Source organism: Arvicanthis niloticus, chromosome 1 (genome assembly GCF_011762505.2).
Source record: "Arvicanthis niloticus isolate mArvNil1 chromosome 1, mArvNil1.pat.X, whole genome shotgun sequence".
In the NCBI taxonomy this organism is placed as follows: Eukaryota; Metazoa; Chordata; class Mammalia; order Rodentia; family Muridae; genus Arvicanthis; species Arvicanthis niloticus.
The window spans coordinates 103659271-103683353 of record NC_047658.1 but is presented as its reverse complement, the minus strand read 5'-3'; the positions used below and the strand labels follow the sequence as shown (position 1 = coordinate 103683353).

The window sequence follows — 24083 nt, the reverse complement described above, 5'->3', positions numbered from 1 at the left end:
TTTGATTGTGAGCGACGTTAATTGAAAGGTGTGGCTTAGCCTCTGTTTTGGCAGTTAGACTTACATCTTTTGTTTGAAAATTCAGAGCTCTGGTTTTCCGGCCAGCCTCCCTCCGAGGTTCTGTTTTGGAGTCGTGATGACAGCCGTACAGTGTGTTTCCTTGTGTGTATGGTAACAGATGTTTACGTGAATAACAGACTTTTTTATGAAGGCATACACTTTATAGCCAAATACTAATTAAAAATAATTGCATGTAAGCATTTTTGTTTATTCCCTGTTGTGCGTCTTTAATCATTTGAAATCACCTGCAGTTGAAAATTGAGGCAAAGATTTGATACTGCAATTATAAGAGGCCATCTGACTATATATTAGGTTGAAATAGATGCATATTTCAGAAGAAAAACATCTTAGATGAACTGTGTGCCATGTCATTCTGAAGTCTTGTGTATAGTGGGTCAAAATACTAATATATTACTTTGTCAAACTAATAGGATTTTAAGCCATCATTCGGGCACAAAAACAACGGCTTCATGAATAATATCCTGTACCTGACACAGGCTGCATTAACAAGCTCATTACAAGTGGGTTTTAATTAGAGGCGTAACAGATGGTTCTCAATAAATATGGGCAGTGGCAACTGACTCCCTAGCTTTTCCTCCCCCCCACCCCCTTCAAAGATAAAAATTGTAGGTAATTGAGAGACTTAGAGCCTTAGTTTGGGCTTAATAATATGTGTTCAGTTAAAACAATGTGTCGAGTGCCAGAAAGATGACTCTCAGATTGTTGGATCTGGGAAAAGAATGATGGGTGGGAGATGCCTTTTCCACTCCTGGTGAGTTTTCAGGCACTTAGCAGGGACAAGCTGAGGCGACCACAACCTCTTTCCCGGGCTTTGTTTTTTGAGCCTTGCCTGTCAGCGCGTTATGAAGAATTAACAAGACGTTTCGGAGTGGTCTTGAACTGCAGCTCTGAGCGCTCTCACCACGGTGACATTTAACAGACACATTTGAGCAGAAAATAAAGGAAAGGGAAGGCTCTAAAAGCCACCTCGCCTCTCTGCACAGGCATTTTACAGTTATGTGGTGACTGGAAGAGGAAGAGGAGGAAGGGGAGGAGGAGGAGGAAGGGGAGGAGGAGGAGGAAGAGGAAGAGGAGGAGGAGGGAAACACACTGGGCAGAAGTTCCAGTCTGAGAGTTTCCATTTTAAATAAAGCAGACTAGGCATTTGTGACTAGGGTCGGGTAGGAATTTGGTGAATCTCTCACAGGAAGAATGTTAGGAAGTGAAATTTACATTTGGAAAAAAAATGTCTTTAGTACAGAGAAAAATCTTATCTAAAAGGAAAACATGGGATTTTAGAAATGAATGTGGCAGAATTCTGACAAGTCTTTATTCCACCAATTTTTCTTTTAGATACGCAAAAAAAAGAGAAAGGAAAAGAAAACAAGAAAAATAAAGAGGAAGAGAAGAGGCGTGGAAGGGGTAAGACAAGGAGGGACAGCCAGTTCAAGCTGCTAATGAATGCTGGTGGATCTGAGATCTCCTGCTTCTGTCTGAACAGATAGTTCCCGGGATGATGGCATTGATTCCCTGGGAACATGCCTTTGCCACATCACAACTACAAAAGGTTAGCTTTGGGTGGAAAGTCTTCACATTTTCAGCATTAGAAAAGTAGATGAGTGGACAAGTGCCTCCATCTAAGGACCTTGTCCCTGGCCCCATCCTGCCATCTCTCTGCCTCCTGTTCCGAGTGGCATGTCTCCGAGCACTCACAGCAGAGTCGTGTTTCATGGGATGCTATTGCCTGGAAATAAGGCCACTTCAGGTATAAAATATTCCGCCCGTATTCCCCGGGGCCAGGAGCTGACATGCAGCAAGTCTTCAGACGGAAGCCGCTAGGCCAGCAGACGCGTGGAGGTAGTCACTCAGCTGCAGCCCGAAATAGCACCAGTGAGTGTGTGAGGGGTTTAATTTCATTAAGAATTTTTTTTGACAGCATGACACCCCAGAGTCTTGTTCCAGTTGCTTCTTATCACTTATGGAGGGGTGGGGACTAAGGAGGTGGGAGATAAATCCCTAGGCTGGACTCGTAAATTTCCTTTTTAAAGGTAAGGAGCATTGCTCCATATTGTTTGAAAAAAAAAAAAAAGTGGACACAGTGGGAATGTCAGCATCTGGGCAGGGGTGGCTGCTGTCCTAACTTGGAAGCCCAGCATGAGATCCTGGTGCTGTGTGTGTCGCCAGAGTGGCCTGATGACATAGATATAGAAAGAGACAGGCTGTGTCATTGTGTGTGAACCTGGGATGAAAATAATCAAGCCTTCATTCAACAGATGGATCTTGAACTTGCCCGTCAATAAGCCACTGGGCCACTTTGGCTGTGGCAGGACCAGCTGGGCTAGGACATAGGTGACAATGTAGTGTTTTATCTGCTGAGTCCATCTTGCCTCCTGACTGTGCCCCCTGTCCTGCTCAGGGTTGTTGACAAACCTACTTGGCTAGTGCTTGACAGTTAAGGACCAGTCCTTAGAGCCGAGACAGGCTGCCGGGCCTCTAGTGACCAGGAGGCAGGGAAGCAGCTGAAGTTATTTCTCACTCCTGAGATCCCTGATTCGTAATGCCCCGAGGACCTGCAGTTGTCAAGGCCCCTAGGGCTCGGGGCTGTCACCCTTCATGCTTAACTAGTTCCTAGGGACTGTAGTGAAGATTAATAGATGCCATGGCCTTCATTGTCATCAGGGCAGAGATGAAACTCAGCCACACATTTGACAAGGCGGCTGGCCTGGTGACTAAAGAGCAGTGGAGTGGAATTCAGGGGCCCAGACCTTTCCGCGAGCCTCCACTGGCTGGTAACCTTGGAAAATCATTTATTTCTGCCCAGTACAAGTCTGTCTGCTGTGCAGACCTCTTATTGAAAGAGAGCCGATTGAGCAGAGGAGGCTTTCAGTGGCCCTTCCATGTCCAGTTCAAGCCCAGGTGTGGTGAGGAAAGGCTTCTGAACTGAGCCTGAGGTTTTGTATGATTTAGTTTTCCAACCAACTGCAGACGCGGTGCCAGTATTGGCAACATGTCTGTTTCCCACAGGATCATGGTCCTTGCAGTCCTAAGCTCCTAAGCGAGCTCTCTAGAGCACAGTTCGTTCTCCAGTGGGCCCCATGCCTAGGTAACATATCCCTGAGCTCAAGTGAGAAGAAGGAGAGAGAGAGAGAGAGAGAGAGAGAGAGAGAGAGAGAGAGAGGCTGGAAAGAGGCTGGGAGCTTCTATGCATGTGTGTTTTACTCTGTTATTTCAACTTGATTTTCTAAAAGAAGCTTTCTCTTTTGCCCCATTGTACAGAACCATCCATGGTCTGACTTTTCTCCCCAGCCAGTCAATTCAAAAGGAAGTGCCAGCAAATCTTTGCTTTAAAAACAACAACAACAACAACAACAACAACAACAACAAAAACAAAACAAAAAACCCATTATATTTTAGGAGAACTGAGGGTGACAGAGAGGACGGAATCCAGTCCCTGCCTGGTGCAGCCTGTTCTCAGCATGCATCTCTGCACCCTTTAGCCTAGACCAAGGTTATATGACATCACTGCCCACATACAGTAAGATGTGCTTTGCATCACACTGGCAATGAATTGACAGTGGACTCCCAATCCAAAAACAAATGGAGAGTTTTTATGAAATGTTTCATCCACATATCAGTCTGTCCATCCGTCTGTCCATCCATCCATCCATCCATCCATCCATCCATCCATCCATCCATCCATCCATGCATGCACATCAGAAAGGAAAGCCTGTCTACATAAACCTGCAGGAGTGAGGCTGTCCCTGGGGCTGCTGAAACACCCCACCCCCATTGCTCAGCCCCGAGCAAGGATTGCCTTTTGTCTCCAGCCAGCTTATCCAAGACAGTTGCTGCCTCACTTCAATTAAGTTTGAATTAATTCTTGCCGGTTTCCTTTACAAAACATCCAGGTTTTAATTGTTTCACCTAATTACCGGACTGTGACCCAGATCTGAGACCTGACACAGGTGATAGGAAACGATGGGCTTCCTCAGATCATATTTGAGTGTTGTCTCCTGAGCATCTGGGAGAGGGATATTCCTCCTCTTTGCTCCTGCTGATTTGTGGGTCTGACCTTCCAGGCCCTCGAACAAAATGAAGTTTCCCTAACAGATAAACACACCCCGACTCAATGAACAGGCCTCATGCTTAGGATCAAAAGTAGCTCTAATTCGTCTCCAAAGCCAGCCTGGGACATGTGTTTGAGTCAATGAGGAAAATCTGAACTTAAACTCACAATTTTGTGTCTTCCCAAATTGTGCAGGAGGCTTTAAGAATAGAGACCCACACACTGTGTAGCTGCTAATTATAGTATTCATTTCTAGCTAGATATTTGTATGCAAATATCAGCCTGTATAAATTTGGCATTGAAAGCACCCCAAGGCTCTAGCCTGGCAGATGGGTATTGGATCACAATGAAACTTAACAGTACCTGGGGGCCTTGGGGCCAAGCAGAGGCTCGGAGCAACAGGAGAGCATCCGTCTTCCCTCTTCCGAGATGACAGTGTGGGCTTTATACATTGTTCTGGCTAGGAAATATTTAAGAGGTGGTTTGGAAAAACACTTTGGGCAGATAGCCAATTCTCCCTTAATGTTCTGCAGACGGTTTGTAGACCTTGGAAAGTAGGACATCTTTAAATCACTTTATTTTGCTTTATTTTAAGTGGAGGAGCATCGACTTAAGCTGGGGGAATCTCGAAGCCCACTCTGTGGATTCATGGAGCCTCTAGTGGGAGGCAGGAGGCAGGTGCTAGAGGAGGGCTGTATAAACCCAGGGATCAATTTCCCATCTTTTTGTCCATGAGGAGGATGGCAAAGCTTTCTTGTCCTTATCCTTTCTTACTTTGCAAAAGAAAAGCACTCTTCCAGAGAATAAGATGAATCTTGTGCTTTGGAGAGACTGCTGGGTAGAGTCCTGGCTGGGACCTGGGCTATAAGCAAGTGCCACAGAATCCCATTTGCAGAGATTGTGGGTTTGGGGAGCAGTCCAGGGCAATTGTTTTCTTGTTCGGTTGCTACAAGTGCAGGGATGCAATTAAAAGCAGATGACAAGAGATTCCAAAGGAAAACAGCAGCAAAGGAAGAAGGCGTCTGAAAAAAGAAGAGCCCCATCCCCACCCCCATGCAAAAGGCATTCATAGTCAGAGTGGTGGAGGGGCTCTTGGACTATTGCCTCTTACAAAGAGACTTGGATTATCTGCAGCCATAATTCATATGCTCACACGTTTGGAAAGATTTCAATATCTGCCCCCATGTAAATGGGCTTAAAGGGTCCCTGAACCATGAGCACAGACTGGCTGGGCTTAGGAATCTTTATCCTTTAAGGCAGAAAAATGAATTTAGGAAAATGAAACTAGCTTTTTTTTTTTACAGACATCCAAGGATGTGTGTTACTAAGCTGCTTTTATGTTGTATTCTCTGGTTGAAAACTTCCTTGCCTTGAATTGGGCAAAGTAAACATGTCTGGTTTTTCCCAAAGTCTTAGGTAAATGAATAAAACTGGGCAAAATATCAAGTGGATATATTTTAATTTGTCACAGTTTCCAAAGAAGTTTAGGGCAGAGCGCTGAGTTCTCAGTGAGCTCATGGTATCATGGCTGATCCCAGGCCTGTCTTCCTCTCCAAGAACATCCTGACCTTCCCTTCCTGTGGCTCTTTTTTCATTAGTGTTCAAATTTAATCCTCAAGAGAAGAACATTGAAAAATGTTGAGGGACAGCTCTCTGACTAGGAGGACATCATGAAGGTGCTGAAGCTGCTGAAGCTGCTTAGGTGAACTTCCCTCATTCCAAGCTCTGTATTTGAATCTAGCCCGCGTATCATTTGAATGAGAGTTGGGATTCTTCCAAATCTTCTTCTCTTTACATTTACTCTCTGTAGGAGCTAGAGTGAACGCTCTTATTTTCCTCTCATTGCAGATGAAGAAACTGAAGCCCGGAGAGGTCAACAAACATCAGAGTGACCAACCCAGCCAGCAGCTGTGAGAGTTTTGGGTTAGGCCATCGGGATGATACCTTCTTTTAGGAAGCAGACAGTACCTTTGAGATCTGGGATGACTGTGCCCTATGCCAGCATCTGTAGTACCCAATTCTGCTCCCACAATCAGTTCAGAATGATTTCTGTTACCCCGGCTCCGTGGTCGATGAACAGCATCAGGCTGGAAGGAGTCTGGGAGGACTCAGGGAAGACAGAGAATGACAACAGAAGTGAGCTGACAGCCTGACAAGAGGGATGGAGACAAATCTCAAAGGCAAGCCGGGGACTGTGCACCAGGTAGTCCCGAAATAGATCAGGCCTGCATCATTAAGCAGCTGGAGTTTCTCCCAGATCTTCTTTTGGAGAGGCCAAAAGCCACTGGTGAGCTAAAACCACCCTTTGTCTTTAAAGGCATGCACAGCACGCATATGGCAAATTAATTTCTTCGTCATCACCACAGGAAATAGCCACACGGTGTCTGCCAAGTGTGCCAGAAGGAAGTCTCCACCTTGGCTGCTTCCAAGGCCACGGCAATCAGTGTCACCGGCTTGTCCTCCTGCTCAGAGACCTTCCTACAGTTGTTCTCTTGCATTTCATTCTGTAATTCCCTTGCCTTTCCTACACTTGGCTAGTGTCCACGTGTCACCCTTACCTTAGTCTTCCAGGAAACTTATTTTTATAAACTGAAGATAAATACAATATTTTACTCATACCCAGGTTGTCAAGAGATGTAGCTGGGGCCCAGAACACAGGGTCTGACACAGGATCGACAATGGGTTCCTGAGAGTGTTCATGTGACCCTCTTCATTTTCTATTAGAAACCAGAAAATATTTTTTTGTTTATATATTTACCTCAAAGGTGTGTTACAATTAAAGTGGGCCTTAAGTTTTAGATTCTGTTTTGTTGTTGTTGTTTGTTTATTGTTGTTTGGCTTGGTTGGTTTTTGTTTTTGTTGTTTATTGTTGCTTAGTTTGGTTGTTTGTTGTTATTTGTTTGTTTGATTGATGTTTTAGGTTTCCTTCATTGTGTTTCTTTTACATCATGTCAATGTGAGGCTATAGAGTCGGTTAGTGATCTTGGCATGCCTTCCTGACACTGGAGTTCAGGTATCTGGAGCAGAAGGGTCTTTTTAATTCTTGAAGAGCAAAGTCACATAGACTCTTGGCCAGCCTTGTTGCTAGAGGCTGAGTCTGGATACCAGCCTGGCTAGGACTTGAGGCCCAGGTCCTACTCCCAATAAAATTTCTGGCTCCTCCACTGCTATAGTACCCTTGACCCATTTTTTGTGAACCTGAACTCATTGTCTTGGGCGGACACATATCAATACACTATCTCTTCGCTGCTAGGTCTACTTTGGAAGGTGACATCCATGTATTGAACAATTGAAGCCCCACTTAACTTTCACTTCTCACCTGGTGCTGTTTCCCCCCTCCCCCCCCCCCCCCCCCCCCCGGGAATCCATTCTCCGTCACTTTTTTTGTGACGCCAGTCAGAGGCCCCAGTTTTTGTTGGGGTTTCCATGGCACTGGAAAAGGAGCTCCCAAGCGCCAGCAGTCACTTTCCACATGTAAAACTATCTAGGGTTGCCAGAGAACTTCTCCAAATACTTGCTGAAATTTCTGGACTATTAGTAGTATGCTGTGAAGATAAAACATCTGGATCCTGGGCAGTTATTTTGCTGTAACTTAAAAAAGAGCAGAGATAGCATGGCTCCATCTGCCTGTCACCTATGCTCAAGGTGGTAAGCTGGCTTCTACTGGCATCACTGCAGAGAACTGCAACCCTGGATCACTTCAAAGATCAGCCTAGAAATGGAGATGACTCTAAATAGCTTTTAGATTTGCTATGTTGGCACTGAGAAATTCTGAAGTGGTCTCTTAGTAACATGTCATTGTAGCTTGGCATTGTTTCAAGCCATCTCATGTTGGTACATAAATACACGTTCAGGTCCCTTTTTAAAACCCATGTCTTGATGGATAGTGGGGTTTTGCCAGTTGTGGATATTGTGAATAGAGTCATGCTGGACTTCAGCTCATTCATAGCATTTCTTCACACAACCTCGGCTATGAAATGTCTTATTTTGTCTGAGCTCTGGCTGCTGACAGTGGCTCTCCTCAGAGCCTGGACCCATTGTATCTGGGCCAGAGAGCTATGTGATATCTGCTTCTCACATCCATGGCCGAATTTGGTATTGTTGGATACACATTTTGTCCCTGTGGAAGGTGTATTGTTTCTCATTTTGCTTTAATTTTCCTTTCCTGCGATATTAATGCAAATGAGTAACTTAGACCATGTTTAATTGACTTTTTGGCTTTCTTCATTTGTAAAGAACCCACTTAAGCACTTTACACATCTGTCTATTGACTTGTTTGTCTTTTTCTTATTGATTTGTAGGCCTTCTTTACATAGGTCGGCTCCTAATCGCTCTGTGCATTAAATCCACGGCCATTTGTCTTGTCTTCTGGATTTATAAGTCTTTCTTGACCCCACAATATAAAAATAACTGGTTGTTATTATTATCATCTAAAAACATTGGAATAATTTAAATGACATGAGCTAAACTTTTGGAAAATATTGGAGACTACATACAAATGTTCTTATTTAAGTGAACAGCCAATTCTCCTAATGACATTGTTCAGGACTATCTGCTTTCCATTGACTTGAAATACTGCTCTGAAGTATTACCCAGGTAAGCACTTTCAGGCATGTTTCTCTGAGCTCTTGAGCATTGGTATGCTGATTCCCAAAGATGACACCATTATACATATCCCACCATCAGTTGAGCCCTTTATTGGTATACCTTCCCTCATTTCTTGAGGCGGGCGGTTCACTGGCCCCAAACTTGCTGCTCATTCTGGGTCAGTGGTCAGCAAGTTCCATGGATCTGTCTGTCTCTGGTGTTTTTCATTGATGGGATTACAAGTACACACTACTGTGCTTGGGTTTCTGTGGGTTCTTGGGATCCAATTCATGTTCTTATGCTTCCAAGACAAATATCTTACCAACTGAGTCATCTTCCAGGTCTGTCCAGTATTTTTGAAGACTAATGGCAAGTAAAGTATTTACTACAGACATGTTTTTGTTTCCCCAAAGTGCGTGCGTGCGTGTGTGTGTGTGTGTGTGTGTGTGTGTGTGTGAAGTCAATTTCTAGGTACTAAATGTTAGTGGACTAAACCTTGGCCTTGGTGAGGAGAGGATATGGCCAGCCTGAACTTTGTCATTATAATCCAGTTGCTGCACCACCACCATTCATAACTCCCTGGAGAGAGCAGACACAGACTGTGAGGGTAAGAGTTCAGCATGCATCGTCTTTCCCAGAAACTCCTGTGATCATTCCAATCTCCCAATCTAAAACATCCTACAGAGTCAAGGCATTTGTCCCAGATGGGTGGCAGAAGGAGAGCCACCTACTTGGACCTGTCTTCATACTCTGACTCTAAGTCTGCCTCTGCCTTTCCTCTCTGACCTGCTGGCCCCTCCTGCTGTGACTTGTCAACCCCACTGAAGTGATTCTTGGCTGTCATTCCTTCATCTGGGCTGGGTCTCTTCTCTGGTCATAGAGAGGCAACTTCAAGAGCTCTGCAGGCAACGTTGGTCTTCCAGGATTGAAGAAGAGACTGGATATAAACTCATGAATGCATTTTATAACCCGACCTCTCTCTGTTACACTTGACTTTGGAAACATAGCTGCAGACATTGGTGTCTTGTGGCTTGTTTTGTTCTCTTAACTGACCCTCTTGCCCTCATTGCAAAGCCTGAGGTATGAGTTCTGTGGTGTCCAGTAGCAAGGAACCCGTAGAGTGGTTCAAGAACAAATATAAACAATGTCTAAATGTCCTTTTTGTGTGACTGTGACCTTGCAGACACTGTGTAGGCCATCATCTTGGTGAAACAAAATGATGGAACAGGTCTGCTTAGTTCATACAAAATCTCATGGCTAGTATCTACTACTGTTCAGTACTGAAGAAAGACTGAGAGGCTATTCCATTGCATGGTGGTGTTTTACTTTCTGGTTTTTTTGTTTGTTTGTTTGTTTGTTTGTTTTTGTTTTTTGTTTTTTTTTTGTTTTTTTTGTTTGTTTGTTTGTTTTGTTTTTTTCAGTCTGTGAGTAGGGAGCTGTCAGGGAGGGATCAATGTATTTAACACAGGGTACATATTGGGGCAGGTGCTACCAGATGCCTGGAGGACTTCCGTTCCTATGGAGGTTTAAGTGAAACACCTCCATTTCCAGTATTTCAGGGCTCTCAGGAAGCTTCTGTTTCTCAGGTAAGTAGAAGGTGTTTGAGGCAAACTTCACCTTTCTTCTTTCTAACAGGGGACGGGGCGGGGGGGGGGGGACCTTCCTAGCCAGAGAGATGCCAGCCTGTGCTCTGTAGCCCGGGCTCTGCTAGAGTTCCTTTGTTCATGTTGGTGGTGCTCCAAGGACTGCTGTCCTCACCCTGCCTCTGAGTGGCCACAGTGAGTGGTGCCTTCCTGTCATGTGTGAAGGAAAGTGGAAGGTGAGGCAGGAGATACTTGAGGCTTCATATGTCACAGCCTCTAAATCTTTCCAGGCGTTCCTAAGGCAAAAGACATTGGCTTCTCTCCCATGCTCCCACTGCTGGCCCTTGTCCTGGTTAGGTTTGTGTGGTGTGTGTGTGTGTGTGTGTGTGTGTGTGTGAACTTGACAACTTGACATGAGCTAAAGTCATCTAAGAAGCGAGAACCTTAATTGATAATTGAGAAAATGTCTCTATCATACTGGGCTGTGGGCAAGTCTGTGGTGGTATTTTCTGGATTGATAATTAGTTCTTGATTTGGCAGAGCCCAGGCTAATGTGGGTGGTGCCATCCCCGGGTCCTGGATGATAGAAAAAGGCAGGCAGAGCAAGCCAGTAAGCAGTGTTTCTCCATGGCCTCTGCTTCAGTTCCTGCCTCCACGTTCCTTCCCTGTGTCCCTGTCCTGACTTCCCTCAGTGATGGCGTGTGACCTAAGAGCTGCAAGATGAAATAAACTCTTTTCTTGACAAGATTCACTTGGTCATGGTGCTTACCATAATAATAGAAATCCTAAGACACCCAGTCCTGTCTGGGACTTATTCTGAGGAAAGCCCATGAGGCCTCTCTCATAGGCATGCTTCATGGATACTTACAACATGGATAGAAACCATGGAATGCCTTCATCTTGAAGCCCAGTACATTTGTACATCTCACCCCTTATCCACACCCATGCTGTCACCTGTTCTGAATGTATGACCTGGAACCTGTCAACCTCCCACCCAGGAAATCCACCCTGAGTCAGTGAATCCCCACATCTGCCTCTCTGCAGAGGAGCATTTTGTCTGGTCCTGCACCTCCATTCCACATGGTTGGCACAGTTGGCCCTTCTGGTTATGGTCCTCAAACAACTTGAGAGATGCCCAAGATCTTCCTTGGCTCTGGGGATACCCTGAAGCCCAGCAAGGAAGGCAAGGATGCCAGGACTCAGCTCCAAATCCCTAGTTTTAACATTGTGTCTCTGCTTCCTCCAGAGCCTCCGATGTCTGAAATGGTTTCATCCATGTCTCATAGAAGATGCACAAATGGGATGAAGTGCTGGGGGATATTACAGATGGAGCTCTGGATCCAAGAGCTGCACATTTATCAGTGTAGGGTGGAAAAGATTGGAAGAAGTGTGTATTGAACACAGACAGCCTCTCTTGCCCTTGTTCTCCAAGTCACATGGTGTGATCTTGCCTAACAGAGTAGGCTCAACATGTCAACATTCTAAGTCACTTAACATTGGTGTGTGTGCGTGTGCATGTGCATGTGCGTGTGCGTGTGCGTGTGTGTGTGTGTGTGTGTATGGTCAGTCTTAGGTATCAACTATCTACTTCTTTCTTTTTCTGTTTGAGACAGGGTTTCTCACTGGCCTAGAACCTTCTTTCAATTCTGTTAGACTGGCTGGCCAGTGAGCCAGAAGGATCCTCTTGAAATTGTTCTTCTAAGACTGGGATTATAAGCATGCATCAGTATACCTGGCTTTTTACATTTGCTGCAGGGGTTGAACTCAAGTTCTCCTGAGTGCATGGCTAGTACTATGTGGACTGAGCTACATTCCCAGACCCCACTGTACCATTTTTCTGTAAGACATTTGAATGTTCCCTAGTTTTGATTTGCTCAGGGGTTCAAGTGCCTCAATGATACTGAGGGACATCTGCATTAGTCAGCTACTTAGAAGATGGCTATGGGGTGATGGAAAAACAATAAGACAAAGCCAGCAGTCAGTCACCATAGCATGGAGCCCTAGTCCTTCAGTGCAGGCTTCCCCACCTTCCTCCTGTTCCCTGATTCTGGTTTGCAGAGTATGACCCCTTTCTCTGCCCCCTTCCCTTCCCCCATTTAACCTCTGAAGGCTGAATTCTGGGGTCTCTGCTTCCCTCCTGCCTTTCTGGCTGTGGCTCCAGAGCTCGCCTCCGCCACCCTCCTCTGGAGGAATCGACCTTTCTGCTGTCACCCTCCTCGTGGCCCGAAGACACGGTTTTCCTAATAGAGCGTTTCATAGCAGCAAAGTGGTTGTCGATAAACCCTTCAGGTCGAGCAGAGCCTTTGAGTCAAAGGCAATCCGCGCTCCTCATTGAGCACTGAATGGTTTGTTTCAAACTCTGGTGCCAGTCTGGCTCGGAGGAGAGGACTATTATCGCTATTAGGTCTTCCTGTGGTTCCTATCGTACGTCTTATTAGCAGCTTGTGTAAGCACCTGCTTGTGGATCCATCTTTATCACTACCCTGTTGACTCTAATTTTATAAAACCTGTACAAAGTGAATAAATTAACGGGTGTGAACCCCGCTGGGGCCCTGACCCTCAGTGGCATGCAGGCCCCGGCCTGCTGTACAATGTAACGATCACATTATAATCTTGTGATATTATTCAAAACGACTTCAGATAAATGAATGATAAAGCAGGGTGATGCTGCCTCCATCACAGAGCTGATATGGTCCCTAATCAGTGTCCAGGCATATGTCATTACATAAATTATGAACCCAAGCTGCATGGGAATTCCCCCAGAGGCATCAGCTGATGTCAGGCCACGGGCTGAGCTCTGAATTCTGAAAAACAACATTCCCTTTTACTCTTTTTTAATTTCTCAGAATTGCTCACAGACTTCTTCAAGGCCTGGGGAATATGGTTGGATCTGCCTACTACTGTCTTCATGGGAAACGATAAACACTTTCTCTTTCAAACTCTTTTCCACCCTCATGTTCTCTATCCACTTACCGAAAAGGGCTTTTCTCCTGCCTTGAGCTGGTGAGCGAAGAGTCCTTAGGTTGTGTAAGTGGATGGTCAGTGCAGGGGGGGGATCAAAGGCATCAAAATGCCAAGTTTAGGATTCTCTGAGTCCAGAGTCAGAAACCAGGCCATTGGTGCCAATGGTGGCTTATTGGATATGGTCTTACAGTAAGTGTAAGAGGCATGGACGAATTCCCCTAAATGCAGGCTGGCTACTAGCTGTTGAGTGCTGGTTGGATGGGTGGGTAGAAGGCTAGACCGCTGGCTGGCTAGATAAATAATAACTTCATCATGGGAATGAGGCTTCCCGTGGTGGGGCTGTCACCTGAGATGTTCACACCATGTCAGTTGGGTTAGAGGTGCCCTACCATAGTTAGGGGCTCATCTTCCTTTGAACCATGCTCACCCACTTGGCAGCTCATGCCCTAGGACAAGTGAGTGTGGCTCTTTGATTCTCAATTCCTTTATCTGCAGAAAAGATATACTACACTCCTGAACATGGATAGTGAAGATTTCACAAGCTAATGGGGCCACTTTGCCAGTGACTTCTATGATTCCCCAGCACTTAACAAGCATCATAAAACTGAGAGCTAATGTTTCTAGCTATTGTTGTTATTTATGGGGAGATTGGAACACTTTGGAGCTCAATGGCTTGTCTAGCAGACTTCAGTAAGAGTTGAGTCATGGTGAGTTGCAGTTCTTATTCTAAGCTCCTGATGAAAGATGGCTTTAGTGTATCTTGTTAAGGTTCAAGCACAGTGGTGCCTTCTCTCATTTGCATTCTAAGATGCTAATTTATAGAATGATGAAGTTTGTCATTAGAAACTGAGTGACCCTACCTCTAAAATGTTGTCCTAATATGTGTCTGTGAAAGAAGCAAACTGTAAAACCTTATCATCATGTATCAGTCCGCCCATTAACATCACCCACAGTTGGTGTCTGCTCACCTTCTTGATTCTGTTGAGTTGGAGACAGATGATCTTTGAGGTGCCTCTCTGTGCAACAAACTTTAAGCATTTAAATGCAGGTTTTGTGTTCGTGGCCTCTTGTCGCTGTGCACATGACTTCTAGAATTAAACGTGTGTATCAAAGGATACTCAAAAAAATCAGCTTGCCAGGAGCCATGAGTCTGTGGGATGATGGAAGGAACAAAGCCAGTGGGGAGCTTGGAAGATTGGAAGGGGACAGAGTGCTGGAGTCACAGGGCAGAGCCCAGTGAGGAGGCAAATAAAATGGGGAACTGTAAAAAAGGGTTTGATTGAATTTGAAAAATCAAACCAGGTGGGAGAAGAGACTCAACCACATAAAGTTCAAGGGAAGGTGAGGAATGAAGGGAATTTTTCACGGCCAAAGACAGTAGTGACACCAGGAAGGAACCCTAACACTAACGCTTTCTCTGCCTTGCTAAGGCAAAGCCCTCTCACACAGGGTCTGGAAGCAGTCCTGTGGGAGACCTGCCAGATGCTGACTTGTCAAGGAACGTACATGAGAAATTATATGATGCACTTTAATGCAGTTTTAGAGTTAATCTTTCACTGCTTTTTAAAAAATAATTTTAAACACAAAATTGACACTGGTCAACTCCATGTGTGTTGATTTCCCTCTTTGACTACCTTCAGAGAGGGCTAATGACTGACTAATGGAATCCAGAAGCTGGCTGGGCACACCCTCACTTCATCTGGGTCACTACTGTTTCAAGCCTGGTGCTCAGATTCATGCCACTGGGTCGGCTTTGATTCTAAAAGTATTAGTTAATAGACAAGTCTCTATGAGTGGTCTGAAAGACACCCCAAGCTTAATTAGTTTACCAAATGTATTTTGGGGATGACTTGCTAAAATTCTCAAATAATGGGCTTTGGAACTCTGGAGATTTACTAATACCCAAGAAGTAAGATTATAAAAACCATAAAGGATTGCTGTTGGGAAAGACAATCATTTTAAATGCAGTCAGAGGAGGAAATTAGATCCTGCAGTTACCACACCATCAATGAGAGTTTAACGAGGTCTAACCATTACTGAAGCACTGGGCAATCTTCAAATAGTAAAACACCAAAGATTCTCATGCCTGGGCTTACATGGTCTGAGAGACCTTACATGTTTGATTATGCTGACAAAAAAAAAAACCCGTGATGAAGTCAACCCACATGCAGGTTAAGAGCCAGGGTGACAAATTAGCAGCACTTGTATTCTATAAACATCCTGTATTCTTGTGCCGCGGTTTGTACAAATCCAATACACTAGCCCACATGGTATGGTGTGTGGGATCAGCTCTATACTGTTCAGATGCTGCTGTGGGATCTGGCTGCTGCTCTTGCCTTGGCCACAGTGCCTGATTCTAGAGGGGCTTCCCTGAGCAGTCCCTACACCACATGGAACAGTGGGTTTCTGTTTATTTTCAGGCTGTGGCTAAGCACAGATAATTGTATTCCCCAAAGATATTTTTTTTCTCAGATTTTGATAAAGTCAAAACAGAAATTAAACTGGAATTCTGTAGCTGATGGCATTTATAGTAGTTTTTTTTTTTTGCTAACACAAATGTTATGATATTTTTTTAAATGAAGAAAATTGGCCTTTCTCCCAGAAAGGCAATGCTGGGAGGAATTGGCAGATCTGTTGAAGTATGTATATATACAATATGTATATATACAATAAAAACAAGTGACATGCCAGGCCTCCCTCCTTCTGTTCTCTCTCTCTCTTCTCTGTCTCTATCTCTCTGTCTCTATCTCTCTCTCACACATCCATTCATATTACACATGTACCAATGTACTATGCACATATAATACACACCACACATCATGTGTGTAATATAACACACACTCTGTCACATACATTGCATAGTTTTCTGTGGAAAAGCTCTTTCTCCATATTGCCTCTCTCACCCCAAAGTTCATTGAACAGAATTATTTGAATCATTCTCAAAGCCAACTCTCGCATCTGACAGTGTGGAGCAGTGATCACGGGGACCTTAGTTGCTGATTTACTTCCCAAGTGTGTTAAGCTGTGTGCAGCATGCTCGTTGAGTGTGTCTGCACACGTGTCTATCCATGAGGACATGGTTATGCACGTTGCTGGTGTCTTTTTTTTTTTTTTTTTTTTTAGCAACTTCTAGACTGATTTTTCTGGATCTTGATGTTATATGTTCACAGAGCCCCATGAGAATTCAGTCTGAGCGGACAGGCAACTTGGGTCATTCTGATGTGTCTTGGAACTCACTGAGAACAGGGGTGACTCTCTCTCACCATGCTCACATGTAACCGTGTGTGCTGATGGACAAGCTAATTAGCTTGATGGTGGCAATCGTCTCCTGAGGTACCCTTATACATCACCATGTGGACTGGAGACTCAGGTGATGTATATTTGTCAGTTGCAATCTGAAAAGGTAGAAAAAGAGGAAAATGGAGTTTTAGCAGAATGTTTAGAAACACATTTAAGCTAAATTATCTATTTGCATTTATGAAGATCAAACCGATTGTCCACATTCATTCATCAATCCTGGCGATATCCTGGGGCACTTGGCTCCCTGGCAGGCCTGGGAGGAAACCAACATGGATCTAATTTTTTGGGAACCCATGGCCTGGCACAGACACTTATTGAGAAGCTGGATTTCAGTGGGCACTGGGAAAGAGGTGCTGAGACCATGTGGAAGCTTCTTGAAGGAAGTGGCTCTTCAGCTCAGAGCTGAAAGGAGGTGATAAGCCCAGGTTGGGAGCCAAATGGCCCCTGGGGGAGGAAGGCAAGACCCATACACAGAAAACAGGCCAGAGATAGCCAGTACGTGGAGAGCCCAGGGCCATGGCAGTAGGTTGCACAAGGCCTTGTGGGACAGTTTTATGTTCTGCAAAGACTGAAGCAGCGAAACTTGCAGAATATCCCACATTTAGGTGACCCCAGTTGCAAAGTTTGTAGTTACCCTTTAGCTCTCCTTCTGTAGACCCCAGAGACCAGCATCCTGTCTGGACAGCAGCATCTCTCCCACACTCTTCTGTTGCTGGGTAGAGGAGGAGAGCTTGGCTTACGACAGGTTTCTCCCTTTCTTTTTCCCCACCCTATTCTTTTTCTTCTTTGCCTTCTCTGTTCCTTCTCCCTCATGATATACCTAGGCATAGGTCATAGTGTTACACATGGCACATTTCTTTCTTCCTGAGGTATGCTTTGGGAGGAAGGACTAGACAAAAGGATGTGGGGATGAGCCATCTCAAGGTTCTATACAACAAAGATTCTTCCCTATTGACTACAAGCAGGATAGGAGATGAAAGGTGTGAAACAGGAAGATCAAGTTTCGGGTTGGGGTCATCCATCCAGAGGAGGGTTCAAACCCTGGCTCTCCACTTCCTAGCTGTGTAACCTTGGGCAACTTTATTTTCAGAGGCCTGTCTCCTCCACCCCCTGCCATGTAGAATATAAATAACCGTGCCTTGCCTTCTGTCTCACAAAATAATCCTCACTCTTAAGGGAAACAGAGTGAATACAATATCAAATATTTGCATGAAAGTAACATAATGTAAAATAATAGTAACCTGACTTTATTAAGTTGGAAAATGTAGAATAAGCATGCTGAACAGTAAAAATACATACATGCTCTTTCACACAGAGATACGCAGAACAGAACAAGCTTACCAATACAAAATGAAAGCATGTCTCACAGTTATTTTAACAATAGCAATGTCTTAACAGGCATTAGGCGATGAAAGATGGTGTAGTCATGGGAGCGTTTCCTATTTGTGCCCCCTCTGGACGATAATAAAGTGTGCATGCTCCTATGGAGATGGTCCACAATTTCAATAATATATTGTAAATACACAGTAAAATACAACTAGAACTTTGGTTCCCAGCCCTGGGTATGTTATGCTGCCCCATGGAACCCAAGGGAAACTCCCGGTGGCAAACAAAATTCAGGAGGGGAACGCCCAGCTCCATTGAATAATTGTCGCTGTCTCTAACCTGTTTCCTTCGTGCGACTTCCATTATGCTGATTGCCATAAACAGGCATTACGAGCGAATACGACGTGGGGGGACAGAGTCTGGGGAAAACCATGTTTGAATATTTGTTTCTGCGTTTACATGCTCCACTGATGAATGAAATGGTAAATATTTAAAGCCTGAAACTCTTTTCATTTCCCCTTCAAAGACCCACTCTGAGCCTCTCTGGTCGTCGGGCATTGCAGCTCCCCGAGTCATTAATCACTCTTTGTTTGGGCCGGGGTTTTATTGTTTGGAATTGTTCAACTCCTGCTCTGGATGGGAGAACACCAAGATACCAGGTCCTTTGTTCCTTGCCTTGGTCCTGTGGACATACCTGGAGGTCCTGGGTTTGCAGTAAGAGAGGGTCCTGTAGAAGTCACCTATGCTTTTCAAAACACAAAAGGCCAAATGTAAACAGATTACCTCTAGTTAAGCAGCTTGATGGACACTTCCCTGTGACTTGTGAGGGCTCGCTAGATGAATGGTCACCTTTTAGAAGCCCCTCCCAGTTAATTTTAAAACAGATATTAGAATCAAGTAAGGGAGGAACATTTTATTGATGACTGATTATTTCCAAAGATGTATTTATGTACTGAACAGGGGACAGGAATCGATCTGATTGTGCCATGTGGAGAAATAAAAGAATTACGAGAAACACTTGATTTTTTTTTTTTTGCAATTTAATTCACAACTTATGATGATAGAGTTAACCATGGGTCCTCAAGAGGCCCTAAGATACAATCCATCATTAGAGGGTATTTAGAAGCATATTGGAAAGCCTTGATAATGTATGGTTTTGTGGCTATGCTAATGTGATTTAGGAATAAAAATATAATAACTTTCACCCCAAAATCACATAACATAAAATATCTTCTGTCAGGGAGTGATTTGTGGGTTGCGTTTTGCACGTGTATGTGGGTTTGGGCAGTTCTTTATAAGGTGTGTGAGCTTTTATTTTGTTTACCAGCATACACCACGGTACTAACAAGGGTTTTATTTGAAGCACACACTCCAGGTTTACAATATTATATTGAAGTGTATACATCCTTTGGTGCAACAACAGCAGCAGCAGCAACAACGACGACGACGACAACGACAACAACAACAACAACAACAACAACTGCTCCTCGACTATATCCACACTAGTGACAAATCTGCCAGGAAGTGACTAGTTGATATGCCTTTTTATTACCGGAGCTGCCTTGTTTTCTCTACTCAGAATAAAGAAAATCACAGGATTCTTACAATAATAGCTGGCAGCAGGTAGTTACCGGGAAACGCATGTCCCCGACTCTTCACTTTGTAGCATCCATCCGATGGCAGATTAGAGGCAGGAATCTGCAGGTCGGTGACAAATACACGGGTAATAGCATTCAGCTTGCCTAACTGTAAAAGTGAATTCACTGGTGCTCTTTGTTTGATTGTCGACCTGACATGTCAGATGAGAAGGGCCCCTTGGATAACCTGCCAAAACAACAGCACAAATAAACGTCAGACACCGCGGCTGCTTGATGTCGAATTACAAACATCGGGCCCATCATGGATTCAAATGGAGCGGCTATGTAAAAGCCCAGTGGTGCCCGTGGGGTGGGGCTAGTTGGAACCGAGTGCCTCTGGGTACCAAGCTGCTCGGGTGTTTTTTTCCCCCTTAGGGTGAGCTGGGAGCCCGGGCTCCGCAAACACGACTGCAATATTTAGCATTCATTGGTTTTCTTATAAAATTTGTCTGATCCTCTGATGTGACAGGCTCTGACGCTGGAGAAACTGCTTCTCAAATTGCCTCCTGTAGCACTGCTTGATTCCAGCGAGCGGCGGTTCTGGGCAGGAAAACTGTCCGAGGCGAGACATGCATCCTGCCGAGTCTCTTTCTTTGCGTATTCCCTTTGCACTGAGACGGAGCCCCACAGCTTACAAGATAGCAACTGTGGGAAAGGGGTGGTATTTATCGCCTGCGTTGTTTTTAGGTCCAAAGGCGGACTTACAGGGTTGCTCATTACACTTCTGCCTTGTGATAAAAATCTCTACAACCAGTGACAAACTTCCTTGGCTGGAGTTCATTTCGTCTCACAAGCTACTCAGACCGTATCATCCCCCCAAAACCCTACTCAAACACATTATTTCTTTAAATACGGAAAAAAATAGTCTTCTACAATCCCTTTTAAAAATTTGTGTCAACCTGTAGTTTTAAGTACCCACTTCAGAATGGGTAAGCAAATTATTATTTTTTTTAATTTTTATTTTTTTTTATTGTTTTGTACAGATGTGCAGGTACAAAATGGATTGAGCAGACTTGTCCTTGAACCTGTATATTTGTGCACTCGGGGTGGCATCCTGGTAGGCAGGAGGCCGGGCCATATTGCTAACTGAGCTGACAGATAATGAGCCCCTGCCCTGCCAGCTGTAGTGTGCTCCAAATGACCTACACACCAAGTGTGAGTGGTGCCTTTGACCAAGCAGTCTCAATGACATTTAGCATGAAGCCAAACTGACCAGGAGAATACTCAAGGAAAGATTGTCGATAGCTGTTTTGCCCCCTGGGCTGTGGTGTTGAAAATATACTATACATTTAAAATACATTTTCTCTATTCTTAGCCCCTGGTTTAAATCTTACGAAGTTTTAAATGGCTGGAGGTAACCGTGTGCATCTGAGTTCTTTAAAAGTTCAGCAAGAGGCTGGAGATTGGGATTTCTGGGTCAGCAATCATCCCAGGTTATGTGCTTGGGTTAGTGATTTTTTCCAAAAGAACACAGGTGAGGGGTACATGTCTAATGTCTATAAAAATTTCACAATTTTCTTAACACAAGTACTGGAATGTCATGGTATTTCTGTATGAATGGAGGAGTCTCGTGGCATCCTGACAACATCCTTGCTTGGTGAACACGCAGCTCATCAGAGAACTATGTTTATTTAGGTCTTTGTAAGAAGGTTATGAAAGCTAATTTTTCAATCGCCAATATTGCTGATTAAATCACCTTGCTTTGTATCATCTGGCCCAATCACAGGATGATGTATTTACCTTCCCTGTGTACGTGAAATAGATGGGGACAATGAAGTTTATTTTAACTGTAGTTATTTAGAAACACAGTAAATGGTAGACATAGCAGAGGATGCTCAACTGATCTAAGCAGCCCAGGAGCCGGCAGAGCAGGTGCTGGTGTCCCGTTTTTAAAATTACATTTCAGTGAACATAACAAACCCTCCTGCGTTACACACATCACAGTAGCGACTTATACTGGCATTATTCTGTTCGACCTCATTCCTGCTAATCACCCTCCTACTTTTAATAGCTGCCACAGTGGGCGAAACAGCTTACTGCAGTATTTCTTGCCGAAAGAATGCCTGTCAGGCGATTGATGACAAATTAAAATTAATAAAGAAGATCGGTGTTGAATTTGAGGGAATGGAGAAACCACAGCATCCACGTGACGCCCGTGGCCTCTGGGGCGCTCTGTGGAGAATAATGTTTTTGGTGTGCGTGTATTGTCTTGAAAGGAACGCTAAAACTGCCAAATCTCTGCCTGGAAGAGTTCCTGAAATAGGAGCTGTATTCTTTTAGCCCTCATCACATGTAATTTATCCCTCAGAGAGGCATTTCCCATTCTGCACACCTTCTCTCTGGCTGTAATAATAGCGTGTTTCCAAGGTTCTACAATTTTATTTACCTCGGTGAGAACCTTTGCAAGAACAATCACATACACATCAGAGTCCAGGAAACACAGTGGATAAGTTCAAGTTGAGCACAGTGCGGTCTGCGGAGGCGTCTGCCTCTGCTGCAAGAGGGCTCAGCCGCCTCCTTAAAGAACCAGCGTTTCTGTTTGTTGAAAGGTTTTGTGTTTGGGGGTCTTTCTCTTTCTTTGAGAAAACGCCTGAAATCGCAGGGTGCTGATCTGTTCTGTGCCACCAGAAGGAAGAGATGTAATATTTCGGAAGACTGGATATATAGTAAATAAATACGTTCCCATAGTTTACATATGTCTCATGTTTACTTATAAGTAGCATGTTCGTTTAAAAAAAATCTTGCTGGGAGAGCAGGAGCATGAGGAAGGTGCTTGCCATCTGGGGCTGTGGGGAGGGTGCTTGTAGATGATAGTAAAAGCTGGAAACATGGACAGGAGGGGCTCACTGCAGTGATTTGGGGCTAATGCTCCCAAATCAGAGGACAAAATTATTGTAATACTTATTTTTAAATTGACTTGTGTGTGTGTGTGTGTGTGTGTGTGTGTGTGTGTCTCAGACAACTGTCAGGAATTGGTCCATATAGGATCTGGAGTTGTAACTAGGTTGTCAGCTTGGTGGCAAGCACTCTTACTCCTGGATCCATCTCACTGGCCTGGAGGACAGAATTTTGACTATACCCAGGAGACTTCAGCAGCTGTCTTTCTCCTAAAGAGGTAGTAGTCTAGGCAGGGTCAAGGTGCATGTTCTGAGTGTCACTTAGTGAGCTCCAACAGTATGCTGCCCTGGAAAAGTGAAGTGGAAGTAAGCTAAGGATGTCAGATTCCCGGAAATGTAGAACAGCCCTACAGACATCACCATTCCAGCTATGAACAGAAAGGAGGCATCATCTTCTCTGGGGACAGGAGCCAAGGACTAGATCCATATGATCAGTCCTATCCATCCTCTTCCAGGGCCCAGATTTCTCCCTCTGTGTGTTCTCCTTTTAAGTTGCAAGCTCCAGGCATATATTCAGGGATGGGGTGTGAGTAACCCCAGCCATAGCATGAGCTTCTGAGAAATGAGAAATTAATTAAGGGGACCCTGTGTGCTGATCTTCATCTCCCCACTAAGAGCCTTCTTTGTACTTCTGACTCCCTGCTTTCTACCCTAGTTGCTTGGCCTTTCCCCAGATGCTGAGGCCTGTGTAGCCCAGCTGTGCTCGTCTGTCTGTAGTCTGCTTCTCCCAGCTGGCTTCGGGTTAGTACTGAGGTCACACTGGCTCCCTTTCAGTAGGCAATGTCAACTTTGGTACCTGCACAGTCATGGACTGGAGTTACTTTGGGTTGAGATAATTATCCAAGATCTGGTCATTCAGGAAAGGACCTGAGTACACACATGGACTTGATATTTCTTCTTTCCTTTGTCTTTTAGTGCAGGAAGACTTGGGTCCCCTGCAGGCCTCTGGCTCTAGGCTCTAGGCACTTTGGATTTAGGATACCTGGATGGAGAGACAGGGAATATGGAGTTCTGATATTCAACTACCACAGACTTCCACAAGAGTTTGAAAGCTTTGTCTCACTTCTGTAGAAGCTCATTCAGGGGACTAATTAGAAACTTGACATTGCAAATTACAACCCAAGACAAGCTAGGAATTGTATGTGTTCCTCCCCAAATGTCTAACGATGATGCAATATGCTTTAAGCACCGTAGCTGTAGCTGTGCACCCCCTCTGTGGGGTACCCAGCCATTCACTGAACAGGTGTGTAAGATGATCCACCCATTCATCTCAGTCCTGAAGTGTGGAACTGTTTTAATGCAGGATTAAGAGAGCTGATGCCTTGAGTAATTGAGAGGAATGCCTTTGTGAGTCACAGGGCTGACATATACTAGTCAAATTGCTCTGCCTCTGAGTTGTAAAATAAAAATAGAGAAAATGAGAAATTAATTCAATTAAACATTTTCACACCCACATTTTACCTTTCCTTACTGCTCTGGGGAATAATTTATGAAATGTATATCGCCAGAAGAGTTATTTTTTTGCCATTATTTTTAACTTAATGAGTATATCTTACATATCCGAGGGAAAGAACAAAGGTTAAATTTTACATTAACGGCACATTGCTACATGGCATGCAAATACCTCTATGCAAATATAAAGTCCCTGGAAGATAAATGTGTT

General features: G+C 44.4%; 2 long non-coding RNA genes across 2 annotated transcripts; one reads left to right on the top strand and one right to left on the bottom strand.

The window, feature by feature from the left end:
- The first annotated feature begins 667 nt into the window (after positions 1 to 667).
- Positions 668 to 22215, top strand: LOC143434235 (uncharacterized). Its single transcript, XR_013103583.1, has 4 exons — positions 668 to 832; positions 1414 to 1950; positions 5975 to 18368; positions 19250 to 22215. It is a non-coding gene; the product is annotated as an uncharacterized LOC143434235 (long non-coding RNA).
- Positions 17787 to 19632, bottom strand: LOC143434233 (uncharacterized). The gene is made up of 2 exons (XR_013103578.1): positions 19492 to 19632; positions 17787 to 18631 (listed from the first exon to the last, which is right to left on the bottom strand). It is a non-coding gene; the product is annotated as an uncharacterized LOC143434233 (long non-coding RNA).
- Positions 22216 to 24083: the final 1868 nt, after the last annotated feature.